The sequence below is a fragment of the Diadema antillarum genome, unplaced genomic scaffold (genome assembly GCF_040938485.1).
Source record: "Diadema antillarum isolate AM-2024a unplaced genomic scaffold, OU_Dant_1.0 scf00000090, whole genome shotgun sequence".
NCBI lineage: Eukaryota > Metazoa > Echinodermata > Echinoidea > Diadematoida > Diadematidae > Diadema > Diadema antillarum.
In genome coordinates, this window is record NW_027270979.1 from 1,452,808 (window position 1) to 1,474,202 (window position 21,395).

At 37.5% G+C, this 21,395-nt stretch overlaps 1 pseudogene; it reads right to left on the reverse strand.

Moving 5' to 3' along the window:
- LOC139718149 (uncharacterized) overlaps positions 1-21,395 on the reverse strand; it is a 156,231-nt pseudogene that overhangs the window by 8,120 nt on the left and 126,716 nt on the right.

The following is a 21,395-nucleotide window of genomic DNA, read 5'->3' on the forward strand; positions in this document are numbered from 1 at the left end:
TCAAGAGGAATAATTACATTGTGCGCGTTTTAACTTAATGCTGATTTTTTCATCGATCACTGCCTATAATCGATTGGGTATTGTCCATCCCCCTTCGGGGGACAAAAGGGGGCACCGCTGCCCCCGCTAGGGTTACACCTCCAGGAGCGCTCTGTGATGATCACAACACAGAACGCAAGTCTATTTTGCAGCTGCAGAGAGTTTTTATCAGAAAGAGGTAGAAATATTTTATTTTTGATAGCGGGTAGAAGAAAGTTTGCGAGATGCTGGAACTGACGTCATCATCATAATTTTCAGTTCTCTAACATAGACCGGTTTGAGTCTTTGATTGCATCTATCGTACCACCATGTTTGGAAGTTAAATGTCTCAGTTGACTGTGGATCCAATGCGTTAGATGAACACGACACCGCGTCTAGATATCGCAGCTCTACAAGGAGGAGGCACAAGTGGGAGACGAGCGGTTCATTTCGAGGTAACTATGACCACTCTGTCTCGGTGTTGTATGCATAGCAAGCGTCGGATCGTGCACGAAGAGTGATGCTTACCAATACAGCTGAACCCAAACACAAGCTGGATGATACCTTGCCCAACAACACAATGTACTTGTGCTTCGTTTTTAGTCGTACAAGATATTTGGCTAAACATAGTGGTAAGGCTGAAAATACATGTACTCAGTACATTGAGTTCTTCTACACAATGCTCATGATTCGATTCTTTCAATTCTTTGACGTGAAGTTTTACGGGTTTGACCCCTCTCGAATCTGCTCACCTCAGGTGAATTTCATGGCCTGTACCACAATTCACGGTTTATGATATTGATGCAAATGTATAACAATGAGCAGGGGGGGGGGGGTCATTCAGAATGCCAAGACGGGGTCATTTTCACGATGTTTAGACCTGCTCACATGCATGATGTCGTAACGTACGTACATGGGGTTGATGATGCTCGAACTAAAGTTTAAATGAACAATGTCTTACTGAAAAAAGAATCGCGAGTATTTTACAGAAAAATACAAACAAAAAGATGTCTTCATGGAAAAATAACCATTGTGTCTTACGGAAGAATACAGTCAGGAGGTGGATGGTTTGATACACAATGCAGCTCATGTAGGTTACATCATTTCGTTTCATTTCATGCTGTTTGTACTTTTGCTGCACACAGTTTTTGTTTGTTTGTTTGTTTTTGCTTTTTTTAAACTGGTATGACGCTTTCGATGAGCTTTCTGAAAAACAAAGTTCTTTCTTCATCGATGGCGTAGATTCGGCGATCCCTAGAGCAAAATACATCAGAAGCTCAACAAAATGGACGATTTCAGGAAGAAGAATACCTCCTTGCTTCCTTGAACGAAACCCACATCAGTGATGAAGAGCCCAGTGTTGATTTGTCCAGGGATTTGCGCTAATCTCATAACCTTGTGATTAAGCGAATTGACACAGAGAAGGACACACGAAGGAGACATTACCTTATTATCCAGAAGTTTGAGTGGAGTTTTGATGCATCCACTACTCCGTCACCATTACGAATGGTTGAGCGAGGAGTAGAAACACAATAGATAGGAGAAAGAGAGGGCATATATATATATATATATATATATATATATATATGCCCTCTCTTTCTCCTGTCTATTATATATATATATATATATATATATATATATATATATATATATATATGCCCTCTCTTTCCCCTTTCTATTATACATAGGAGAAAATAATAGAGAGGAAGGGGATGGGAGATGGGGGATGAAGAGAACGGCTGACCATTTAGAGTGTTTGTCTTTCAGTATAACCGAAGAACACCGTTGCTTCTTAAAATGTCAGTTGAAGGAAATAATACACTAAAGGAAAATTAAATTGTCCGAATGAATGCAGTGAGAGACAGAGAAAAAAATGATGGATGATTGAATATCTTAGTCAAATCCGACATTGAGAAGACAGAGGACTGCTGTTTGTGGGTATATATAGGGTAGCATGGCGTCCGGTTAGGGCGTCAAGATGCAGTTATCTGGTTATTACGTCTAGTGCCACTTGTATTCTTGCGAGTCTATTTTCTTCCCAAACAAAGATGCCGCGAAGAGCCTTATTTCTATAACGGGAATTACATGAAGGCACAACTTTCGCTTGATTTCCTTCCAGAGTAGAGGATTGCTCAAGTTCGCTTCGATTCACTCTATAACCGAGTGCTCGCCGATCAAAAGGAAAATGAGTCCATCCCCAGTGGTAGAATCGCAGGGTGTAATTCATGCGCTCTGTACATTAAATATGATAAATGAGTTTCCACAAAGCCGCTTAGCTTTCTTCTCGTCTTGTCAATTTCGTACGAGGAGACAGTCTGCTCAGTGTGATGAGCGTCCTTTTTTGGTCTCTTCTGTATTTTGCACGACCAATCCTCTTGTCGTCCCCACATGGGGCATAAACATTGCACAAGCGAGCTGAACGCAACTTTGCCATGTTCCCGAGGACGTGTGCGTCTTTTAAAGCGTAGCTTCATACATGTATATCGTCTCGATTGCATGTTTCGGAGACAGTTTATGAAAAATGTCTATTAAGCGCTGTCAGCAGTAAAGCACGGATTGACTAGGATGTAACATATTTGAAAACGTTTAGGGAGACCTAAAATTGTCTCCTTCAAGGTCTAGTGTCTCCTATATGTATCAATTATGAACCTATATTGTCTCCCTACCATACCTACGGCGCCATCTAAAATATGAAATATAAAATATACATTAATGTTAGTTTAAAAAACGAGAGACGTCCCTGGCATTTCTCTCCCCAGACCAGTGAATCCTTAGGGAGGGGGTTATTAAAAAGGAAATTAAAAAGTAACGGTATCAGCTCATGAAACCTAATCCCAGTGAAAAGGCTCATGCCGTCGTTCATGACCTGACTTGCCCCCCATTAATGAGTACAAAAATCCGATTTTAATTACCAGTTCTCTCTACAGACCCACATAAGGGGCACTCACTTCGAGACCGCACATACAGTCAGACCATTATGTTATGTTACTCCCGCACGCACTGCGCACGGGGCTGCTTCGTGCGGCTGCGTGCAGGTTCGTGCGATCTCGCACGGGAGCGTATGGCTCCGTGCGCCCCTGTACGCGCCCGTGCGTAGTCGTGCACCTCCGTGCGGATCTGCACGCCCCCGTGCAGATCCGCACGCCTGCGTGCGGATCCATACTCCCTCGCACGCTGTCGCACGGACCCGTGCGGGTCTGGCGCACGGGCTCGTGCGGGTCGGGCGCACGGACCCGTGCGGCTTTGGGGTGCGATTTCGCACGGCCCCGTGCCGCCAGTGCTTGGTTCCCGCATGATCCCATCTCACCTCCCTGGTTCCCGCAGTGCTTACACGGTACGTGTGTATCAGGTGTATACCGCGTGCGAGTCCATGCGCCATTCCCCGGCCGACAATTTCAGCGCAAGCGTGAAATAAGACGATTCCCGACAATACAAGGCTTGTTACTTGCGCCAAGGAGCTTCAAACCCTTGCTTGCGCATTGCCAGTCAGTCGGCAAGCCGAAAAACCCCGTCTAGAATATCCAAGTTCTCGCACGGGTGACATCGAGTTGACCCCGCAGATCATGATCACTGAATTACGTTTTCACATGATTTTTTTTTTTTTGACAGGTTAAGGCTAAAACCTGAATGCAATATTGTTTAAATTTTCCAAGAGCGACATGAAAGGTCATCGACTTCGTGCATGGCTAATTCATTACCGATGTCCCGGAAATAATGGGTTCACATACTCGTCTAAAATTCCCTTAAGAGTCTTCTTTTTCATTGTAGGGCACGAACGAACGCATACCATGTAAAAGGAAAATTATTATTCAGCTATAAGATGATACCTAAGGTGTAACGTGATGATTAGATGGGTCAGCAGCGCGCGCCAGCTAAAATCATATATATCATTCCTTTACTCGGCACAAAATCGCGAAAATATTGTACTGTCCCACATATAGAAATTGACGTGTTCCATGGATGCCCTTTGTGTGTTATGAGCGACCCCAGCGTAACTGACATGGTCAATTATAAGCGTCTACTAGCTGTGGTATACTGTGCTTGTGTCTTTTGGTGGGCATTATGTACAAGAAGCCTATTGCCTCTTGCTTGGCCTCTCTCTCTCTCTCTCTCTCTCTCTCTTCTCTCTCTCTCTCTCAACAAGTCATGAATTCACTTTACCCATCATGCCTAATCGAACTACGACGTGATTGAGGAACCCCCTTTTTTTTTTCTCATAGTCAAAATCAAACTAATTCTTTACATAATTAAAAAAAAATCTTCATGTAATTTCTCAAAATACTCAAAAGATGGCCTCAGTCAAAACTTTCTACAAAGATTGCATACGCCAATCTTTACGGCCTAAACAAGTATTTTAGAGCTATTAGTTCACCCTGTGACGATGACTTCGATTGCGTTTTGAACTTGTACCGAACTACTTTCAACACAACTATTACCTTTATAGTTCGATTGATGAACTAGTCTTGAATTCATAACCGACATTCGTAATCGTAAGCATACAGTATCAAAATACTGTCAATAGCAGTTGGAAAATGCAAATGCTATAATAATAGCGCGAAATACACGAGTAACGATCATCTTCATACATTCTAATTCCCAAGTGATGTCGCTTCGAAAATGACACATGGTTTGACTACTGCTTCAAGCAAAGAAAAGGAAAAGGAATGGGATATACTTCTAATGATAATATCACGCCGTACAAGGCATTCCACTGTATTCGGTAATGTCGGTTACTTTTTGTGCGCTTTACATACGGAAAATAAAAGGCAGATTGATGCTATTAAATCCTAACACAACACATTCAAATGATTTTTTTTTTTATACACTGTAAAAAATTTGTTTAGTTTCTAAACACCTAACTAAACACTTTTCTGTGACAGTTTAAAAACACTGCGACGCGTTTATATTTTAAACATGTTTAGGAACTAAACACATGCTGTGTTTATTTTCAGCACACCCTAGGTGTTTATCACACACACATGTTTATGTTTTAAACGGTTCTGATGTTTAAAAACTAAACACCTGCTCTGTTTATAGCCTAAACACCAAACGTTTACACCATAATCACTCACAGTGTTTAAATACTAAACACCGCACAGTCACATAATCACCCACAATGTTTAAGATCTAAACACTGAACCAAAAAATAAACATGACGCACTGTTTACAATATAAACACTGCGACATGTTTATTCGCTGTGACAGATTAAAAACACTGCGACATGTTTATTTGCCATCTCAGTGTTTATTCTCAGAACACATGTCTGATTTTTAGATCGATCACAAAATTGCATACACTAAACATGTGACATGTTTACATAACATCGCAATTTCTCAGTGTTTATATGATACATGTTTACACCTTATACATGCTGAGTGTTTATATGAGACATGTTTACACATCATACATAGAAATTTCCACGTGTTTATATGAGACATGTTTACACATCATACATTCATACATGCTGATTTCTACGTGTTTAAATGAGACATATCATCATGCATGTTAATTCCCATGTATTTATTAATGTAAAGTGGATTGTTTCCACTTTTTTTTTTTGCATGGAATGAGATAAACGCATAACATTATATAGAATCTACCCAGTATGTACCAAATCATCAGCACATTTATATCGCATAATACCAGGGAAGACCTGGGTTAGCTTTCACAAACATTTTGGCTACAAGAGTCAAAGGCAATTCTCTGAATGCAAGTTATCAAAACATCAGTCAAAGCTTGGGCAATATCTGATGAATAATAAGTTACAATCCTTTAAAGGGGAAATCGAGTCCAATAAATGAAATATAGTCTGATAAAAAAGAGTAAAATCTTCAAGTTTAACAGTAAAAATTTGAATGAAATCGGATGAAAAATAAGGAAGTTATAAAATTTTGAAGTTTTGCTAATTTCTGCAAAGCAGTTAAAAGTGGATATGAATATGCAAATGAGTGAGTTGACCATGCCATAACCTCACAATTTTCCATTGATCGTGTACACACAAAAAAAGATGAAATTCAATGTTCATGTTAATGAAATGTGAAACATTAAGGTATTGCTGGTTGAATAACTTCAGAAAAGTGATCACTTAGATATATCAGGACTTGAGCCTCGGGAATAATTGCGTTCGAATGAAAAACTTGCAATTAAGTAAGTTGTGAGGGAATGACATGCCCACGTTGCCATTTGCATATTTATATCAACCATTCAAGAACTGTTTCCTCAAAAATTAGCGAAACTTCAAAATGTCATAACTTCCTTATTTTACACCCGATTTCGATCAAATTTTACCAATGAACTCTTAATATTTTACTCTTTCTTATCAGACTAACTTGTATTTGGACTGGATTTCCCCTTTAAATATTGCCATGTTTTGCTATACGACACCATACTAAGTTAAATGCAAGATACCTGGGAGTCACTGGCCTGTGCACGAAGACGTAAATGAAATTCTCTCCTATACACACAGTAAAGTTTGTATATGCAGGAAATGGCACACAACTCATTTTGGAGAAAAAAAAATATTGCATTTAACAATTACTTTTCACTCACATGTAATTCTTGGCCTGCTTTCAAAAATTGCCGTCTTTCTATAACTGTATTCAGAACTAATTCTTAGTATTGTAAAACAAACTAATAAACTTGTTGATTGTGAATTGCAGCTCGCAACGCTTCGGAAGCTTGACATGTATGTAACACCTCTAGGAACATAACTGCAGTCTGTGAACAAATCCATGCCGACCTTGAAGATTGCATCAATTATTGGCAAAGTGCTTTGGGATGTACCCGAACCAGATTAGGCTCACGGCAAATTATAGCATGCACAACGCTATGGTCGTATTGGTACTGATCAGGGAGTGTAGATGATGCACCCCATCATAAAGAGACCAAAAAAAAAAAAAATGTTTTCACTGTATTTAGCCTGTGGATCAGTACCAATGATGGAACTTGAATACATACATGATATTGTTCTTTTCCAACATGCTGCGACGATCACTGAAAGTACATGTAGGCTAACAGTACTGTATGGATTTTTCACTTTTGCTATCTTGAGAGAAATATTAGAATGTTAGTGCATTTCAAGGGGTGAGTGAGAAAAAACTTCCTACCTTGCTAGAACCTTGGAGAAAGAAGTCAAACTCAATGGGTATACATTAATAGTCTATTAGAGTCTAATCAGTCTCATCATACTCCACATAATCATGGTATGGAGGGCTACTTTCAATCTCGACACAGCAGAATTTTGGTAAAGACAAGAGGATATGAACAAAGAAAAAATAATGCATTACAACTGGAGGCGGGAGGGTATGCAAGGCTGTCATGAACACGCGAGGTGATCAGCAAGACTCCTCCCTTGTCAATTTGTCAGTCAGTTGCAAGACTCCTCCCTATTCTCGATACATGTTGTACTACATTTCTAATACCTCTCTCCATGTGACCGATTTCAAGAATATCTCAGAAAGAAAATATTAACTACCGAATACTGCATTTCCTATCAGGTCTACAAGAAAATTGTAAAGAATTCCAAACAAATGCAACTACTGGCCTCTTATTTGCGTCCAATATCTGCTGATTGTATTGGAAGCACCTGAGGGAAAACAAATGAAATGGCTGATATTTTGATTTGATTTGTTTTGATTTCTCAATATTCCTTTTTGCACAAGAATATAACAGGAAGCCAATCCAACAAAGTTCTTGAGTAATATCTTAACAGTGAATTACAAGGACATTGGTTGATGAATAAAATGAAGTGAATAAAACTGTTTTTCTTAATAGTGCAAAACGATTTCGAGCAAGTGTCTTTACATATTAGATAAAATTACAATTTTACGTAAGTAAAAAGGTTGCTCTAACAGGTAGGATGCCTCCTAATAGGCCTGTAGTGCATCTTGACGATGTGAGACATCACATGGCTAGCGGGAAAAAAGATTATTAACATTCAAAATTATTATCCATGGTTCATTTCCTTCATATGGCATGTAGGCCTATAGATATACTGTATATCAGTATATCTTGCGATGTCCTTGTAATCCTCAGATGTTTGCACTTTTAGACGGGTTGTATAGAAGTAAGCGCATGCATCTTTCATTCTAATCCAGACAGGTTTGGCGTGATCCCTGATCAATTCTTCCATGATGTACTGGTGCTGGTAAAAAGAAATGATTACACAAGGAAAACAAATCAGTTGGCTTTGCAATACAATGGACTTAACAGCTCCCATAGATTCTGAAAATGAATGGATAGCAAAGAAGTTGACTTAATCCATAAGCAAGTTCAAATTAAAAGGAATGACAGAATCCCTTCATCACATTAGCACTTAGTGTCTTGCGTCAGTTTTTACTTACAATGTACTTTGCTGAATTTTCTGGAAATAATTCAAGTCTTTGTTGTTGTTGTTATTGCTTCTTTCTTATTCACCATCATTATCAAGCAGAGTTACGACCATTACTGTATCCTTTGTCTCTTGGGTGAAGATTTTCACATCTGTAATTTACACTTTCAACAATATTTGCAATAAATCAATTTTCCATATTTATTTTAGCTAATGGATTGGATTCGGGAGTCGGGAGTACAAAATATAGGTAATCTCCCCCCCCCCCCCCCCAAAAAAAAAAAACAACAACAACAACAACAACAACAAACAAACAACAACAACAACAACAAACAAACAAACAAACAAAAGAACTTAAAGCATCTAAAATCTGCATTTTATAGAAACTCATTTACATGCCCTGTAAGTACATAATATTCATTGATTTGGCTTTGCAATTTTGAGTACTTACTTGATTTCCACTTTCAACATGGGTAGTATACAGTGATGTACTATCCCCAGTTGATTTACTCTGCTGACTGCACCATGCCTCGTTCTCTGCCAGCAGAGGTAATGTACGTCTTGCAGAATTTATACAGTCGTCAGGACACCATCGTCACCCACTTTGGTGCCATCGGCATCCCTTTCCAAGACATCCTAATGGGCTTTACATTCAATTTTCACCACCTGTTGAGTTATGAAGAATTTACAGGGAACAAAACTGAATTTCACTCAAAATATAGTCACTAACCCATCGTCATTCACATGAAAGATACTTCATAACTTCGTAAAATTAAAGATACAGTGAGTTTACCCGCTTGGCCGAGTTTACCTATACGGTACCGGTAATCTGTAGAGTGTAGGCCTATTGTAAACGTTAACAACACTAACACGTTACAGTTAGAGCGTTCCCCGTTCTAACGTTAGATTTAGAAATAGAAAACTAAAACAAACGAGCAAAATCTTTAAGGGCGTAGCCTATTTCTACGCCTACAACAGTTTTACATTAAACGAGGGCAATTTTGCAATAAATCTTGTCATTCACCGACTTAGCAGACTTAGCAGACTTACCGCTTTCATGCAGGCCGGCCAGGCTAGAACTTCGCTTCGACGCCATCTTAGCTAGATCCGCTCCTTAGCTTTATGCAGCAGTTACAACAGTCAGATTAGTGCAGTCGATCGAGTCGTACAGTACAGTGTAGTGGACGATGTACCAAGCCTAGAACGAATGCGCACACTGCACTGTAGGCCTATACGCACATCACGCTGCTAGGGCAGCACCCGCCAGCCAATCAGACAGATCCATCTGTATAGGTTATACGTACGCGCACATCTCCTTTCCCGCCAATTGTGTATTGATTATGGTCATAATTATGCATAGCACGAGTGTGCGCTAGAAGCGCACGCACAGGGCATATCACTGCGTGCGTTGTGGCGGCCGCGGCCGTCATGTCACATGCGCTGCTGACTTGTAGAGTACGAGTACTCGTATCACAGTGTTTATGCTAAACATGTGCGGTGTTTAGAACGCGTTTACGAGGCGTTCTAAATGTAAACGCGTCTGTTTACCCTGACAGTATAAGTGTTTAGGCCTAACCAACAAACATTTGGGTAATGCCCTAAACCATGAACGAAATTATTAACAAAGGCAACTCCCTTTTTTTTTCTAGCAGTTAAAATATAGGACTGTACATGAGAAACCAAAATATGAATTTATTACAGTTGTATTACATATTTTTAGGTTATACTTTTTCCTTATTGATTAGGCATTTCCATGAAAGGCCTAAAACATGAATTATTTCATAGTGCATCTTGATGTCGTAACAGTTTCCACTTTCTCGTATTAAAAGGAATCTAGAAATTGCAATTTACACACCATTTCCAACACTTCTCCATATATATATGGACATATTGAGATTAACATAGCGTGACCAGAATAAACACTCCAACTAAACACTCCAAGCTAAACACTTTAACTCTCAATACTTTACACGTGCTATACACACCAGGTGTTTAGATGTTAAACAAAGTGTTTAGATTTTTAACACTGTGTTTAGTTCATAAACATGTCGCATGTCGCATTTTTTACAGTGTAGACCGTGTACAATGTAATGTTTTTTAGTGTTCGGTTTGAAACTTTAAATTTGCGAGTCCTTTATAAAGTTATATGGGTTATTACATTATCAAGCAAAAATTACAGTACTTTAAGGATTCGGATTTGCTCAGAAGATTAACAATGCTATCTTTGGCAATACTTTGCAGCAGAGACAATCCGCGTCAATAGATATACAATGTAATTCTGTTTTCATAAATAGAAAGGAAAACGTAAATAAGTCAACTTTATAAGTTCAATTAGCTTTCTCACCAACTGAACTTGATTTGATCTGCCGTGCATGATATCGCTGTGTGTTCGTTTAAATCTATGATATTGTTTAATTTGATATTGTTTAATTGGCACGCGTGTTTTTTTTTATGCAGAATATTTCAGGTAAGTATAATTCATTGAAGCTAATAATGTTTGTACATGACGTGTTCGTTGTTTTGTATTTTCATTTTTATAATATATCACGTGTCCATTATCTGATTATGACTGCGAAAATATGACAACTGTTTAAATGCGGAGTATGTACTGGAACACTAATGTCTCCCACCAGTATAGACAAACTAATTTCTAGTCGTCTATCCCCGCTTGAAATGGAAATGAAATTACACACACAAAAAAAAAGAAGAAAGAAAACGAAGTTCAATTTTCAGCAGATTTCAACCGTTTTTTTTTTTTTAGTGCCTGATACATGTAATGGACAAAATTCTTTAGCGCATAAGCAATCACACAACTTTTGGGAATAAATGTATGTCTTAATGATTGTATCTTATGGAAGAAAACTCGTCTCCTTGCCTGAATTTTAGCTTCTTCTTTTTCAAGCTTACGGGAAAGAAATAGTTGAACATCAATCGCAATCATAAAGAGAAGCCACATCCTTAAAAATAAACACAGGAGTACTGAGACGCACTACGAAATAAAAACTGGCCTTTTATCACTATTGACAACTTATGACAATGAAATGCTTCCTTTTGTTGGGGGGGGGGGGGGGGTTATTGATTACTCTGAAGGTTCATAGATCACAAAATTTATATGGTTCGCTATTAGCTTAGGTTCGTTAAGAAAAAATAAAATAAACAGATAAATGCGTTCCTTTTCCGGTGGTTCCTTTACCCGAAAGTAATCAAGCAATCACTTATTTCAGTATAAGATTTGTGAATACAAAACGAAACGAGGACGGCCTTTCAAGTATTAATTCAGAATATAATTGTAAATATGATTATCGGTCTATACTCAACTTCTCAAATGCAGAAAGATTACAACTGTAAATGTGGTGCTCTGCAAAAAAAAAAATAATAATAATAAATAGATAGATAAATAAAGATAGGTTTAAGCTACAAGTTAATGGTTCTTTATATGCTATGGTATCACAAAAGTGACCGAGAATGAGAAGTACTATAATTTTAAATTAATATGATACAATCATAATTATAAAAAGCAACATGAAGATGTCAGGCCTATACATCAACATTTGCTTCTGATACGTATAGTATAAATTATGTGCAGCTTTGCCAAGCGCGATAAAAGCGATAAATAATGTGGACGCAACGCCTGTAAGGGAAATGTGCCTAATATGGCGGGAAGTAAGAATGTTACGGCTGTATACAGCTGCAGCAGAGCAGGCACGAAAGCAGTCGTTGATGCTCTGCAACATTACGACCATGTGCATTATTAAGGGGTTTTTATTACACACAAAGAACACGATCTGAAAAGACGACTATCGTTAATTAAGTTCATTAACTTTCTCTACTGATGCTGTCTTTTGAATCCCCGCCTACAATGGGTTCTCAGGTTCTATTCACTCTAGTAGTCCATGGGCCAGGGCAGATATTGGTACCATCTGAGGTGGCAATACCTTTTTGGTGTCATTTTGTTTGTCGGGCATAGATATGCCTATCAAGCTATGATAGCATTTCCAAATAAGTAGCTTAGTCATAATGAATCTTAAACCAATTTGGTCTCGTTGTTATATCCCTATTCTTCTGAATCGAGACCTACCGCTATACAAAGAAGAGCGCTGTCTTCTGTATGTTCACATGTGTTCTGTTGTAAACGCGGTGCGCCTAGTCTTTATTCAAGGCAACGAAGGGAATATCCAAGGGTTATGATGTCCACGGCGCTTAGTCTAATATTCAAGACGGCGAAGGGAATATCCAAAGCTAATAATACAGTGTATATCCCTTTATCTAAAAACAACAACAACAACAACAACAAAGCAATTTCTCGTGAATTTTAGCGTATTTTTCATTTATTTATCATTTTCCGCTGAAAACGCTACGGTGAAAACGCTAATACCATGCCAATGTCGCTTTATTTCCATTCAACAATGAAAGATTATGCAAAAACAATGTACCGGTACACTACGATACATTATAGTTAATAATGTTGTAAATGAACAGAGTGATTTTTGTTTATAACTGATGTATTTGTTGAGAGGGTGGTATAAAAACAGTATAGATAATCCCTTTTATTAGGAACTTTAGATATGATAACGGTACATTGTTCTAGATAAAGACTAAGCGCACCGCGTGACAGCTGTAGACATCATAACCCTTTAGATATTCCCTTTGCTGTCTTGAATAAAGACCAAGCGCACCGCGTTTACAACAGAACACCTGTGGACATACAGAAGGCAGTGCTCTTCTTTGTATAGCGTTAGTTTCGATTCAGAAGTATAGGGATTTAAAAACGAGACCAAATTGGTTAAAAATTCATTTATTATGACTAAGCTACTCATTTGGAAATGCTATCATAGCTTGATAAGCGTATCTATGTCCGACAAACAAAATGACACCAAAAAGGTTTTGCCACCTCGAGTGGTACTAACAACCCATTTTTCGGCTGTTGGCCCATGGACTATATAGGTATTGGTACTTGCTAAACGCATCTCCTTTAGTTACCATTGACAACAACATGGGAGGAGAATGGAAGCGATCAAGGCCCTCGCTAAAAGACGCTTGTTGTAATACGCATTGCGTGCCTTTCTTTCTACTGTTTCCTATTGTTTGTGAGTTAAAAACTTGCGGCAACTAAGTCACCGCAGCCGACACACAACGCTTACCGACTCATTCATGCGGCGGCAGCAGCACGGACACAAACGCACTTCAGTTTACATTCGGGCTGCCGTATTGGTTAGAATAGTTAATGATAGACCTGTCCTGCGATTGGGTCATTATCTTACACATCCAAGCTATCGGCGTATACGGTAGTGCGTGTGATTGAGCGTAAACGCCGTCGCTAAGCAGGACTGTTGTATTATTTCGTCCCGTGAAAGAAACAGGTTGTTAGCTTGAATATGGGCCGAACTTGTTATTATTAATATTGGCCTTTTATATAGTTCAATTTCATATCGAAATTCCGAGCTAAAACGGTGCAGTATTGATGGTAACGCGTAAACAAGGAAATGTGCTGAAGTGCCGAAAACTGTAACTACGACCAGCAGCCTCATACGCATTTACGCTGCCCCATACGCATCTACGCTGTGCGTGTGGGGCTGCCGGTCGCAGTTACGAAAACTGGCACCCTAGCTGTATATACCACAACAGCGTAATTCAAATCATTTTGACTGAGTGAGGATGACAATAAATGTGTGTAATCAAAAAAAAAAAAAAAAATATATATATATATATATATATATATATATATATATCATACATAATGTATATGGTTGGAAATAAAAGAAATATGGATATATAATGATAGAGTTTAATTTTTTTTAAATGAATATTAATGATTGAATCATAGGGAAATATAGATATTATATAGTCTGGCAAAAATAGTCAAAATTATGACTAATTGCCATTAAACCTAAAACAACAACAACAACAACAACAACAACAACAACAACAACAACCCATCATTCTTTCTTAACCCGTTTGTGTCTCGAGTATAGTCGGGCTGACGTTTTCCAGGCTGTGGACTAGACCCGAGTATACTCGGGCTGAGCGAGTGAAATGAAAACGCATTTTTAAACTTAGAATTTCACCAACAATTCGATGCCTATGTTAAAAATGAATTATATTTTCTGGGACTACATACATCAAAGTTGCCATCTGTGTACATTTTGTGATGATTGGTCATACATCATGTCTATAAACAAGCAAAATATCGGCAAACATGAGTGAAATTTTCACGACATTCAGACCTTTGCAACGGTTGGGAAACTGACCAATGACGAGCAACCATCCGCACGCTCTCGCGATCTCATTTGCATCGTTATGCAAATTGCCACACTCGAGTGAAAAACGTTCGTGCGGCGGTCAAGAGCATTGTGTGCACGCACCTACCTTATTAGCACACATTTACATGATAAAGAATTGTGGCGTACTACGTCGTATATCAGTAATATTACGGATTTTCTATGAAAGCCATCTCAGCACGGCGACCTGCTTACCATACTGGCATGAAATGTTGGCCTTCTTCTGCTGCCGAGTCCTGGGATTTACCAAAACTCGGCAAATTGCATAAAGTCAAAAGTAAAATCTTTAGCGTGTCCCTGCATGTTGTGTTGATGTTTTTGTTTTTGTGTGTTATCATGACAGCAGTGTTACTTATAGTTGTTTGAAGGGTTTTACCGTCATGAATAATATTCTGATTATGTTATAAAATCGTTAAAAAAGACAACTTGGCCCGGAACAAACCTAGTACAGGATGTATGGCATACAAACAACGCAGTCGATTGTGCTACTTCATCGAAGTCGTATATTCATTATGGCGTAACACAGCGTCACATGCAAGTGCACTTGTTTTGGGCAAAAAATATTTTGAATAGACCTGCTGGCAATTTGAGTATCAGGTTACATTGTATCTATATGAATAGACTGGATGCAGATACAAAAACACTCCTAGATAGACCCTCTCTGTGACGCAATCTAAAAGGGCAGGGGATTAAGAGCATAATAGAGAAGGTCATAGGTCGATTACTGGCAGTCTCTTTTTTTTCTGTACCGGTCCATATAGAATGGATGTTAGTGATGTGCTTCGGATGTATTACGTAACCATAACTTTATGGTTGTTGGGAATCGAATGTGCAAGTTCTCATGTGCATGTTCCAAACATTTATCTATTATAGAAATTAAAATACAACGAAATACGCTGCAATAAAGCGAATAAACAAGACACATCGCACAAATTTTCTCTCATACGCTTATAGCATTTGGAGAATTATTGTCTATGAAAATAACGATCGGTATTTGATATCTGCAACAGTTAAAAAAAGTATATTATATAAAATTATATCCCATATTACGTTGAAAGTGACAATCGTGATTTCGTCTGTGTAGTCTGTTTCTATATTTTTGTATGAATTCTTTATAATATGCTTCTTTTCAGCCGCAGTCGCTCGATAAATTATTCAAAATGTTTAGAAATCTGGGTCTTTAGTTCATTTGTTTCGTAAGTTTATAAGTCTAAATGATTTTGCAATCATTGAGTTGCGAGGATATTAGCCATACGCGAGTGGTTGTAGTTCAATCCATTTTCAGTCAATCGGATATGACAACTTATGCAAAAAAGAAGAAGAAAGTATCTATTTTTTATTCAAATTTGTAGAAAGCGGTCAAAATTTGCAAAGCGCTTATTCAATTCTGCGAAAGACCGAGATGTGATTATGGAGCCCTTGTGTAACACTCGACTTCTTGGGAGTAAGGTATTTCGAGCAGTAAAAGTACGAAATTAACTTCTTTTTAACTGATGTAAATAATGATTTATCGCTATTACTAAAGTGGTTTAAGCACTTATTGTGCATGTGTCTTCTCTCTATCTCTGAATTTAGGTACTTGTTTTCATTCTAATTATATAAAGTTCATGAAATCGCGTTGCCGCATTTTCATATTCATAAACGATTGCAGCAAATGCTTGTTTGCTTTATAAATTATGCATAGTGAATGAGAAAAGTACTTTATTTTCTGTCTTTTATTGGGGGATGATTGATACACACAATGAAATAAATATTGATTTACACTCTTGACAGAAGAGAAGATAATTTCATGGGAAGTATCCGTTTGCTATGAGAGATCACAGAATGTCTGGAGAAATGTTTTAATTTCAACAAACATGTTGTCTTTTCGTTATTTTCTGAAGTGTTGTATCGATGTTAAGCCTTTAAGCCTGTGTGGCACGTGTTCACCATTCTTCCATGATCATGCCGACTTCTTCATCTTCCAGGTGGCAATCCTTTTGTTGCTAAATTGAGTGAACTTCTTCTCTGACGAACTCGGAAATGCTCACCTTCGACTCTGTTTGAAAAAAAAACAAAAACCCATAAACCACTCTCTCATATAGAGACGAAAGTAAGTTCTCGATTGGCATTAAGATGGGCCAGGCCAGATATTGGTACCACCTGAGGTGGCAAAACCTTTTTGGTGTCATTTTGTTTGTCGGGCATAGATATGCTTGTCAAGCTATGACAGCATTTCCAAATGAGTAGCTTAGTCATAATAAATGAATTTTAACCAATTTGGTCTCGTTGTTATATCCCTATACTTCTGAATCGAAACTAACCGCTAAAAGAGGAGCGCTGTTTTCTATAACTATGTTCCGTAGAGCTGCAAAATGCAGCTCTATGGTATGTTCACAGGTATTCTGCTGTAAACGCGGTGCGCTTAGTCTTCATTCTAGACGGCGAAGGGAATATCCAAAGCTTATGATACAGTGTATATCCTTTTATCTGAAAACAACAACAACCAAAAAAAAATCCTCTTGAATTTTACAATTATTTTGCAATTATTTATCATTTTCCGGCAAAAACGCAAGTGTGAAAACGCTAACACCACGCCGATGTCGCTTTATTTTCATCCAACAAAAAAGGATAATGCAAAAACAATGTACCGGTACACTACAATACATTATAATGAATAATATTGTGAATAAACAGAGTGATTTTTGTTTAAAATTGATTTATTTGTTTAGAGGGTAGTATAAAAATAGTATAGATGATCCCTTTTATGAGGAACTTTAGATATGATAACGGTACATTGGTCCAGATAAAGACTAAGCGCACCGCGTGACAGCTGTGGACATCATAACCCTTTGGATATTCCCTTCGCTGCCTTGAAAAATAGACTAATCGCATAGCGTTTACAACAGAACACCTGTGGACATAAGGAAGACAGTGCTCTTCTTTGTATAGCGGTTAGTTTCGATTCAGAAGTATAGTGATATAAAAACGAGACCAAATTGGTCTTAAAAATCATTTTTTTTTTTTTTTTATGACTAAGCTACTCATTTGGAAATGCTATCATAGCTTGATAAGCATACATTATCTCTGCCCGACAAACAAACTGACACCAAAAAGGTTTTGCCACCTCAGGTGGTACCAACAGATACAGATATTTTGCCCGTATATACAATCTAAAAAGGTATTACCATAACATAGATAGGCAAACCTGACCGGATGTAACATTACATTTCGATTGCTAAGTGTGATCGGATTACCATCCATCAAAAAGAATTTAGAAGACCATCATATTTCTCCTCCACCCTCTTTGATCTCTCTCCCTCTTTTTCCAGTTATCCAATTCTTTGATTGAATAGTATCATTAGTGAAGATCACTTCTCGATGATGCTTTGCCTGAATATATATATGATACAAATATATATATATACATTCATCAAACAACATTTAGAAGACCAGCCTATTTTTTCCCTCTCTCTTTCTCTCCCTTTCATTCTTTCTTCTCATCGCATATATTCCAGTATTTCGCCTGAAGACCAGAAGACCTCATAAATGTTCTAATATACACATTCCACAAAACAATAGTTTTTCCGGTTAGTGATGAGTTTTCATCATAATTATATTATAACAAATAACTTCTGTCTTGTCACTATGTGAAATCTTATTTCATGTGATTCGTAATGAGCAATACTTCTTGGCAGTAGAGTTTAAGTCAATTATAACATTGTACATAAAATTGGCAGCATTTAACCTCCTACTGTTGAATCACAAATGTGCTCGTTGATCTCTTTTATTTATCCCATGGAAACCTTAAGTCATATCTGTAGGCAGACATAATGGATAATTCCAGAAAGCAAACTTCTTATTAAAAAAAAAGAAACTTCTGTGTGGATGGCAGGTACCGCAATAGCATGAATTTTTCAGATTTAGTTATCATAAGTTGTCAAAGAAAGCAAGAAAGATGCAATGATTTATTTGAATATTGAAAATCCCATCAGGCTCTTGTCAACATTATGAAAGGGATAATTGCTGAAACAAAACCGAGAAATAAACTCAAATGAAAGATTGGTCTGCGAAACTCAACTTCGATGCTGCTTGAAGTTTTTTTTTTTCCTTTCTCTCATACTTATGAATGACAGTCTGATTATGTCATTTAAAGATCGTTCAAATAATCTACTTGGCCAACAAACCAAATAGAGGATATTCTGTATAACATTCATGCAACGCAAGAGCCGATGGTTATTGCCTTTATGGGGTCCTATATATTCATCATGGTGAAACACAGCCTAACATATGCGAATGTTTTACGCAAGAATACTTTGAATAGACCAGATGGCCAGAGTATCAGGTTACATTGTACCTCATTGAATAGACAGGATGTTGATACAAAGACATTCCTGGATGCGCTCGTAGAAAAGTCTGGGATTATGAGCATAATAGAGAAGTTCAAAGGCCGATTACAGACGGTCTCTTTTTTCTGCACCGGTCCATAGAATGCATTTGCCTTCGTATAGAAAGCGCTCCAAATTTGCGAAGGGTGATTCAATTTTGCGAGAGATGGACCTGCGATAACCCATCGCTTCAATTGAACACTTTGTTTAGGAGCAAGGTATTTCGGGCAATAAAAGCATGAAGTGTTCTTGTCTCATCTCATGTGTATCGATGTACTCAAATGTTTTCATGCTGCTATTGAAGTGGTTTATTCACTTATCGTGCCAGTGTAACACACATATATATATATATATATATATATATATATATATATATATATAACATATATATATATAAATATATATAAGCATATATCTGCATTTAGGTAGGACTACATTTTTTTTCATTCCATTAGACTTAGCGAACTCATGCACATTGCAGCATTTTCATATTCATAAACGATTGCAGCAAATGCTCATTTCGTTTATACATTATGCTTATTGAATGAGATTAGTTCTTCATTTCTTTCTTGTCTTTTATCGGGGGATGACTGGTACTGTATAAACAATAAAACAAATATTGATTTACACTCATGACATAAGAGAAGAACAATTCAGCAAAATTAGCCGTCTGTTATGAGAGATTGAAGAATGCCAGGAGAAATGTTGTTTATTTCAACAAAAATATTGTCTTTTCCTTATTTTCTCAAGTTATGTAATAATTTTAGGCCTTCAAGCCTGTGTGGCTTGTGCTTGTCATACTTCTATGATCATGTCGGCTTCTTCTACAGCTGCTGGAGTATACGCGATGGCCAGGTTTTTTTTTTTTTTTTTTTTTTTTTTTTTTTTGCTAAATTGAATTAACTTTTGCGTCGAATTCGGGAATGGTCACCTGCGACCCTGTTTGAAAAGACGCTCTCTCACATGGAGACGATTTTGAATTGTCTATGGACATTCTAATTTGAATACGTTTTTTTTTTTTTGAAGTAATAGGATATAATGAGAGGAAACTGAGATTGAATTATGAACATATTCATGGCGCTATCTTTTTTTCTTTTATTTTGTCGACGAGTTTGAATTACATAACTATAAAATTAGAAAACAAACGTACACACACACAAACACAGAAAAAAATGACTATGAAATCTTCGCATAATGTTAAACCATTTTGAACACTCGAATATGCCATTTTCTCTTCCTTTGTAATACATTTGCCTCGATTCGTGCTCCTTCATTTTATCATATTGCATCACATTACTTTCCTTTCCAGCTATCCACTATGTCTTCTTCATTCTCATCATCTTCAATTAGTCGTCTATAGATTGAATATCCTCATCGATGGTGGCGATCACTTATCCAAGATACTTTGCCCGTATTATTATGTATAATCTAATAAGATATCACCATAACACAGATTATAGGCAAACCTAGCCGTGTATAATATTTCATTTCGTTTGCAAAAGTGTGTCCAGATTACCATTCATCGAACAAAATTTAGAAGACCAGCCTATTTTATTTTTCTCTCTCTATCTCTCAATCTTTCTTCTTATCGCATAGACTCCGATGTTTCATACGCAGACCGGAAGAGCTTATAAATATTCCGTCAACTGACTTGAACATGTGTTTTATAAAATTATATACTTGTAAGTGAATATATATTCTCCTCCCTTTCTCATGTCTCTCTCTCTCTCACACACACACATACACACACGCGCGCGCACACACACACACACACACACACACACACACACATAGACAAAACAATAATCTATCCCGTTTGCTGATGACTTTTATCATATATATCATATCACTGTGTAAGATTTAATCTCACTTGATGTGTCGATAGTGAACAATATCTCATCCCGACATTACGGTATATATAGGGTTGTAAGTGAATCGTGATTGCACATAAACTTTGCAACATTAAACCCGACAGGAAACCTACGAAAATGCGCTCGTTGATCTCCTTTATTGATCCCATGGAAACCTAAGTCATATAATTTTATACGGTCGAAATATGGAGGCAGTCATGATGGATAAATTCAAAAAGAAAACGTCTCTATACCCAAAAATAAAAAAATAAACAAATGAATAAATAAATAGGTAAATCGTGGATTTCACAGGTTTAGTCATCATTAGTTGTCAAAGATTGCGAGAAAGGTGCAATGATTTATTTGAATATTGATCATCCCATCAGGCTTTTGTCAACATTATAAAAATTGTTGAACCAAAACCGAGAAACCAACTCGAATGGAAGATTAGTTCGCGAAACTCAACTTCGATGTTGCTTGAAGTTGTTGTTTTTTCTGTCATACTTATGAATGACAGCCTGCTTATAAGATCGTTAAAAGAATCTACTTGGC